Here is an 8,732-nt window from a genome sequence, read left to right as displayed (position 1 = left end):
AACGTTTGAGGACAAACTCAAGCACCAAGTGATAAGGGGGAAATGTGTTTGGAGAAACATGTACAGCTTATGCTATTGCAGAAGGGAATTAGTGTACATGCGTTGTGAATACGGGCGGCGCTGCATGCAGCGACGGCCACGCGCTCCGAGTGTTGTTTCCCCGAATAGTTATGTTGCATAGGGAATATAATTAAGGGATTCTCTTAAGTGGTGACTGATCATCTACCCGCTATTGTAGTTTTTCCTGGTATGCTGCTTTTACTTATATTCATGTACTTATTTACCATTATTGCCATCAGCGCTTGCAATAAGTTAGCGAGCACTGGCGGATGCAGGCATGTACAGTGTTTTCGTCTTATCAAAGAAAGTGTCTGAGATTGGCATTCTGCGTAGTCGGTCTGGATGTACACGTTTTTTAATGGCAGGTGCATTTGCTATGAAATGCCTAGACATTTTTGATATGCGAAATATTCAGCTCCAATTTGTACTTCTCGGTTAAGTTTGTCATTCAAGTTTCACGCCCCAAAGCGACTCAGGGCTTGAGAGACGATGCTCTGGAGGGTTCGGGCCAACTGGGATTTTTTAGGTTGCAGTAAAATCACAGTAGACACGGGCACCTCGATTTCCCCGTTGGAACGCAGCCACTGCGGTTACGATTGATCCCGCCTCCTCGGGGGCACAAGACGAACGCCCTAAACAGCAGTCGAATGCCGCAGCAGTGAATTTGTACCTTTAGGTGACTAACTTCATTATCAGATGCCAGATGTCATAACATTTCTTAATAACGTCGATGCGAAGGTTTCCAGCTTGTCGTCCTATCAGAACAATAAAGCATCAGAGACACTATTTTTGGTAGCGCCAACAATTCGTTCGATTATTACATTATTATAGAAAAAAACATATGGTGAGTCGTCATCGCATACAGCAAGAAACCTAGCCAGGGCGGTCTCCTGGAAAACGAACTTAAGAAGAAGTATAGAGCATCGAGGCAGAGGGTCGCAGCTTGGCAGGGATTTTCACAGATTGAGAATGGTAGTGTGGTATCCCAGGAGTAGTGTGGTGGTGTGGCATACAATAGGAAGAATGGGTGTACTCAGTCGTCTTATGCAGTTTAGTCTCCCAATTCTTATGCCCTGCGTCCACGTACATGGCTAGCATGTTGATAAGGGTACTGCTAACACGGACAGTAAAACCATTTGTCTAGAGCTGGTATCACGTGGAGTGTCGGGAAGTTACAGCGCACAAACGAATGAGCTCTAAATTAGCGCAGAATTGGCGGCGCCGATTAGTGATGATAGTTAGTGGCGACCTGTGTATAAAGATCACAGCGTTTATGAGAAAAGGCGACGCGTAATGTCCTTACAAAATGGAATAGCGGCGATTTGGCAGTAGCATGTGAGGTATTCGGCGCAGATTATAATCCAGCTATTGCCATTCAAGGACTTCGGAAACGTACCTACGAGGTGAATGCCCACTTGATCGAATGAAACTTACGGGACCAACACTGAAGGCAGGAAGCCAGATGGAATGGTGGTGAGATGTTTGCGATGTTAACACTTGTTGAAAATGGGTTCGCATTGTTCAATCCTTTTGCGCATTCTGGACCACTAGCAATTTCCTTGATCATGGTGGGATGTTCGAACTGTTTCCAGATGCCGAGAAGTCGGATTAGCGGGCATACACGTAATATGCCAATGCAACATGTCTTGGGAACCCCGAGTATTATGGCTGGCGGACATGGGATTCTCTTTTACGTAGGAGGTCATGACACGCACAAAATCAGCTTTTAGCTTCGCTGGCATCGGCGGTGCCAAATAGATGCTGCAGAATCTTGTCCTATTGCTGCTTTTTTTTTCTTGAAATCTTTCGGTTGGGGAAAGCCTGCTCAAGGGCCGAAAATTTGTTTCAAAATTGTAGCTGTGGGATCGAGTCGTGGCCACTGGCATTGTAGAAATGTATTTTGCGTCTGCATGACGCCTCCCGCTTTCTTAACCCCTGGCGAACTCATATTACGGTAGCCGGCGGGCTCTGCCAGCGAATTGACCATATGGGGCTGGAAGGTTCTGCAGCCAACAAATGAATAATAATCAATTACGACACTGAAAGACGGTAAACTATGCAGCGCGGAAATGACAACCAGGCATTGCTGTTCGGTAACTAATTTAGCTCTGGCTTGGTCATGGTACGACTTGCGTAAGAAATAATAAGTTTTTCTTCCTCGTTGTGCTGGACAAGAAGTGCACCGAAACTGATTCCTCTATAGCGTCCGTGTGAACTTCTGTTGATGTAGCAGGATCGAAGTGGCTTAGAATTGGCTTGGATAGTAAAAGAAAGACAAACTGACGGAATTACGCGTCTCACTATGGTGGCCAATTCTAAAGTGACGTTTTTGTTGAGAACGCACTTCAGAGCGCAGGCCACGTCACAAATGTGATACGAAGACAACCCTAGAAAACTGTAGAGCTTCTTGAGTGTCTACGGCGAAATAAATTGAATCAACAGGGGTGCTTTTTTGAGCCAGTGAGTCAGCGCTTGTGAGTCAGTGATTGCGTGAATCTCTCGGTTGGTTGCGTCTCCGTAGGTGATAACCCACACGATCGCCGCAACTTCCGCTTCCGTGATATACAGTGCGGGCTGTATATGCTGTAGACTTTTGTGTGAGTCAACCACTACGGCTGCTGCTGCGGGCGATTTATGCTCGTCATCATCATCATCATCAGCAGCAGCAGCAGCAGCAGCAGCAGCAGCCTGAATATACCCACTGCAGGGCGAAAGCCTCTCCCATATTTCTCCACTTAACCCGGTTCTGTGCTAGCTGCATCCACTTGACCCCTGCGAACTTCTTAATCTCATCCGCCCACCTAACGTTCTGCCGCCCCGTGCTACGCTTTCCTTCCCTTGGAATCCAGTTTGCTACCCTCAGCGACCATCGGTTATCCTCTCTTCGCACTACATGTCCTGCCCATGTTCATTTCTTCTTAATTTCTACTAGAATGTCGGTAACTTGAGTTATTTCTCTGACCCACTCTGCACGCTTTCTATCTCTTAATGTTACCCCTACCATTTTTCGTTCCATAGCCCTCTCGGTTGTCCTCAACTTAAGTAGAACTCTCTTCGTTCGCCTCCACGTTTCAGCCCCATATGTGAGTACAGGCAAGATGCAACTGTTGTATACTTTCCTCTTGAGCGCTACCGATAAGGTGCTAGTCATAGTCTGCGAGTGCTTGCCAAATGCGCTCCATCTCAATCTTATTCTTCTTGTTATTTCTGTATGCTCGTGTAGAGTGGCATCTGCATATAGAATTTTCGGACTCCGTTCCACTTAGCGCCTAATGTAATTCACTCTTGTTTTTCTTCTGCCTTGGTTGTGGACTGAAGACATGTTCTTTGGGAGTGGTGCCACATGTACTGTCTCCCGGTATGAAATAGGAATGCTATGTTTTGACTGGATGGCTTGCAGGTCCTCATTCATAGTGAAGACTAAATGAAGTCGTCACGGTGCATCTTTGAGCTGGAGGTTGATGCCCGCGTGCTCGGTTAGAGACGCTCCGTATAAAATTCATTGTCGCTCATAATGATGCGGTGCTTGCATAAGTGTGGCACGTTAATAAGCTAAAACCATTTCAGAAGGTGACCCAGACCTCTTGGGAAAATGGCACGCTTTCTTATGCCGCCCCGTAAGGCGAGTGATTTATGTCGAGCTCTAAATAGTGACAGGCTTCCACGGCTCGGTCAAAGAAATCTTAAATTGATGAATGGTTCTAATAGCCTATCGCTCATATGCCCAGCATGAGTGCATTGCTTAGGTATTGTGCGAACCGTCAAACTTCGTCAGCGGCATTTTTTTCCAGCGCTCTCCTACATATTTTGAAATTTGGATTTCATAGTTGTTTACGGACCAAGCTGTTCGTAACAAAACTTCATCCAGTGGAAAATAAGGAAAAACAGCTTATACTAAGCCTAAAAATTCACATGGGGTTGTGAGCGCTGTCAGAGCCTGTTACAGTCCTTAAGCCTCTGTTACGAACTGATAATCCAGTGGGTTAACAGCGTCAATGAAGACGATATTGTCAGCATTTGTCCTGACAAATACCCATAAATCTGCAGTTCTCCTTTTAAGCCTAAACTTTGGTACCTTCGTTGGTCTTCGACACTGAGGGTACTGATAAGTATTGCACTGCCACGCGTCAGCTGGAGGTGATCACCTCCAGTCACTTCGATAAGGTTACACAAGAGTTTCCACGCGTTATGCCACGTTTTTCTGGAATAGGCAGGAACACTGAAGAAAGGCAGAATGCTACTAATATAATGATTCATAAAGCGCGGTCCTCAGAACGTAAAACTAGACTCTAGTCCTTGCCGCTCTTCTGTGATTTCCGGCATTCAAAACGAAGTAACGCATAGACAGCGCCACCAGCTTATAGTAGACTGTTTATTTTAAAAGGGCATAAGGGCATTCCGTTTGGAGAGAATACAGGTGCTATCTTCGACAGCACATGCCCTCGGAAAACCAGAGCAGAAGCTTGGCCGGAATACACGATTTAGGAGATGGACTCCTACATAGTGTCAACATGGTCGACTCTTGCTTCGGATTCAGGGGAGCTCCGCTCCTCGCCCCAGTACGATGCACCGACAAGTGACTGCAGCAGAACCGCTGGAACAGCAGAAAGCAAATCCGTTTTTTTTTTTTGGCGCACCACTGCATTGTGTTTGTAATGCACTTGATACTCTGTACTACATATCGTGTGTGAAGTTGCTTCACTTACACAGAGTGCAGCTGTCAGAGAATATTTTGCATTTTGATATCAACCGGCCCTCATAAAACACCCAGCAGGAGAGAACAATTATATTACGAATTTACAGTGGTCAACGTGCGTCATGACTAACTTGCACAAATCAGAGACTTAGCAATTTTGTAATAAATTACGTTGCACTATCAATTAACTAGTACCATATAACGAGTGTTCGGAATATTCAAATGAACTCCAGAGATACCTTCTCGAATAAACGTTCTAATCAAGAGAAATCCGTTTGGAAAAAAAATGCACGTTGCTGAACATATCAAAACAAATGAGTTGACTGCATGTTGTTCTTAACTTGTTTTAGACTGCACCTAACTGTCGCTCTTTTCTTCATTGACAGCAGAATTTTCTTCGTTAATGCGGGAAGCAGCAGTTCGTTGTTCTTCATATTGAGAAATATTTGTGCCGAATGTTATGTAGTAGACTTAACGCGCCTTAATTTACGTGATATTCCGTGACAATCTTACTAGGATCACAAACGGTTTTACAATAATAGTACACATACGCGAAAAGCTGCGCATTGCGTGCTTTGCCAATAAGCGCTGCGGCTGCCGCCAAATAGCGTACGCAGCATGCGCCTGAAATTTGTGTATACTCTGTGATTTTTTTTTAAATTTTCTGATATCAGACAGACAGAAAAGTTCAAACTTATTTGGCATGGGTAATTGTGTCCTTTGAAGGAGTTCGTACATTTCGTCGTTGCGTGTTAGGAAAGAACCATGCTCCACGACTAGCACTTTTCATGCGATTTAGGTTGGAGAAGGAGGAATTTTCGAACAGCTTCTTTTCCAGCAAGCCCCTTTTGCGGCCCAGCTGTAGGTTTCTCTGTTGTTTCTGGTTTTATTGTCGCGTATTCTTGGATAATTAACAATATTAGTTTAAACACAAAGTATCTCAGACGCATACCTGAGAGCAAAGCCCCCATAAATATGTATCTTGAAAGACCAGCCATGGCAATGAGTCCTGCAAGAAAAAAGAACATAACATAAATTTGTAAACGTTTTCAACCCTGTGTGTTTAGTTATCTATAGAAGTACCATCATGATGTAGATTGTTATCTGAACTGATTATGAAGGACAGTGCTTCCGGCCAAGACTTCAAATTGCCACGTATCTGTTGCTATGCAGAAAAATTTTATTCTAAAATACAAGGCGATTTTTATATCCGTGTATTAGTTACTACGGCAACTGTGAATTATTGTCGTTAAATATGAAAGCAGGAAAATTCACCTTTATTGAACAGAACACAGACAATGCAAGAGATTATATGGGATCTGCTTTGAAAGGGTGATATGTAAATTCGTCAAGTTAGACTTTGCCTCCTAATCTTCTCCAGGGTGAGGTGAAAAGATGGCCGCTTTTTGTATTGTACTATGATATCTGGAAATATTTGAAATTTACCTCCTTTGAAATTGGCTATTCATCTCTAAGTACATGATAAAAAAAATGGACTGCTACATTTCTTACGACATTCTTCTATTCCTTGCTGATGGCAAAAATGAGTAACCATAAGTTAAAGTTTATGATGGGCGAAACGTTTCAGCGAGACAGATGATTTTTAGATAAAACACTGCTACAGCTAAGCATAGTGGCTTATCGCATCATTCGTTGTGAGTTGACAGAGAGTCAAGTATACAGCTCGTCCGCCCAACCAGGCTGTTAAGGAAACGACCCGCGGTCAACGCTGTAGGTCCGGTTCCGAGAAATCTTTCAGGAAACCTGTGCCATGACAAATGGCGGTGATGGCGAAGGGAATGCGACGCTGACATCAGTATTCGGTAAGTATGCTTGGTCTTATCTGCCAATTGGCGGTATTGCTCTTTAACGAGGGAGCGAAAACCACTAAACGCACGTAGCGCAGCATCCGGTTATCGGTCGGGCCCACATCAAAAGACTGGCGGATCATTGTTGTGAGCGGGAGGAAGGTCGGCAGGAACACCTTTAAGGTTGGATTGTTTACGGAACGGAAGGGATAAGCTGGCCCGCATGTCGACACGGCTAATTCTAAACTGCTGTAGCGAGAAGCATTGCAATGATACACCTATATAGGTGCCTGGATTCGTGCGTTGTGGAGCACTCACATTCTCGCGCAGCAACGGCTTCTGCTTTACTGGTTGTTCTGGAATGTCCATTAAATCTGAAGAAATGCATTTTTACACAGCAAAATATCGCCCGGTTGGAATCAATCATCAATATCAAGGAGCCGGCTACAGCAGCAACGATTTCTCTCAGCGGGGCGTCCTTGCTAAATAGGTTCGGTAAAATTTATAGATGGAAACGCTTCCGATCGAAAAAAGATTATACGCAGTAGTAAGACTTACCCAAGGGTTGTAGCGTTGCTATATGACTTCACACAAGAGCTGTGTACTGAACTGCTGCCTGTGCAGCTAAGTTTATATATCCCAAAAACCTGGGCTCAGTCATGATTGGAATGAAAAAGAAAAATTAATTAAAGTTTACTGACACCGCAAGTCATGATTGCATTCGTGTAAGTAAAAAGAGGCGGGCAGATTGAAAATAGGGCATTGTGAAAGCTATTTTGATATACTGCTGCTTCAGACAATCGAAAATCTGATGTCATTAATTTAAACGAAATTGTTTCGTAGAAGCAGCTTCCAGTCCACTTGCGTCCGCTACAAATGAGAGTGGTTAATTGTTTTAATTCAGCAGGGCAAGGACGGAGGTATTTTTTTTGCAAATCATTTTATAACATTGGACACAATTTACGCAATTGTGGTTGCGACTGAGCATACCGGTTAATGAATGCTCACCTCACTGCACTTTCCTTCAGAAATGGGTGGCAATTTAAATCTTCTTGAATATCCTCTTTTACAATAATATGTTTTCGAAGCAGCCACAAGGGGAATTGAAACTTTGAATCATGAAAAAGTTATTTGGCTTGAAAAATGTAATTCACAATGTTTCGCAGTGACAGCGTTGACACCGATAAGAAATCCCTAGAGACTGCCCTAAAGTTAGGTAAAGGAAGGAGTGATGGCTAGTATAAAATACTAGATAGTAGTCTCTTTAACATTTCTGATATCTGCGAAAATACATTATCTGCAATTTTACTATTTTGTAAAGGCGACATCTGCTTGAAAAGGAGCGTGCAACAAATATCCCTCGCTGAAATGAACCGGGTTTCTGTTGAGAGATCACGGGACCGAAGTAGACGCTCAGAGGTTGAGTCGTAAAACACGCAACTACCTAAACTGTCATTTGATGTGTTTTGAATGCTATACGTGTTAATATTATGGTAAACCTGCTATTCTGAAAAAAACGTTAAATGATATTTTAAAACCTGGATGGTGTACAATCCGAGCAACACAATGCTTTTCACAGCTTATAATGGCGTTGTTTAGATCATTTTCTGATACTTGAATGGCTGCTCAAAAATATCTTTCATATCTAGCTGCACCCCGCTGGCGTGAAGCAGTGGTTACGGTGCTCGACTACTGTTCCCAAGGGCGCGGGATCTAATCCCGGCCTCGGAGGCAGCTTTTCGATGGCACGCGCCCATGTGCTGTGCGATGTCAGTGCATGTTAAGGAACCTCAGGTTGTCGAAATTTCGGGAGTCCTCCACTGTGGCATCTCTCATAGTCTGAATTCCTTTGGGATGTTAAACCCCACAAAACAAAACAAACCATATCTAGCTGCTTTTACTCCCAAGCAAACATTGAAAATTGTTTTGTGATGAATCCTCAAAAAAGTGTCTCATGAGTTTCCCGCTACCATTTGCATCTTTCCCATGCAGACCGGTTTCGGTGCCGTAGAGAAAACCCTGATGGTAACGGGAAACGCATGGGATGCTTCATTGAGGTATCGTAACAGGCCTCCTTAAAAATGTCTCCATAAAGTGTGACAGAACAAAAATAATCACAAAGTTTGTTTCTATACTTCGGGCTATTAAATATTGATTCCGTTTTCATG

The 8,732-nt window shown here is 43.7% G+C and overlaps 1 long non-coding RNA gene across 1 annotated transcript; it reads right to left on the bottom strand.

The window, feature by feature from the left end:
- Positions 1-4,418: 4,418 nt before the first annotated feature.
- Positions 4,419-7,193, bottom strand: LOC146189002 (uncharacterized). The gene is made up of 3 exons (XR_014707621.1): positions 7,123-7,193; positions 5,709-5,765; positions 4,419-4,654 (listed from the first exon to the last, which is right to left on the bottom strand). It is a non-coding gene; the product is annotated as an uncharacterized LOC146189002 (long non-coding RNA).
- Between the last annotated feature and the right edge of the window lie 1,539 nt (positions 7,194-8,732).

The sequence above is a fragment of the Amblyomma maculatum genome, chromosome 5 (genome assembly GCF_055883805.1).
Source record: "Amblyomma maculatum isolate TAMU_Amacu chromosome 5, ASM5588380v1, whole genome shotgun sequence".
Taxonomy (NCBI): Eukaryota; Metazoa; Arthropoda; class Arachnida; order Ixodida; family Ixodidae; genus Amblyomma; species Amblyomma maculatum.
This window is presented reverse-complemented; position numbering and strand designations above follow the sequence as displayed.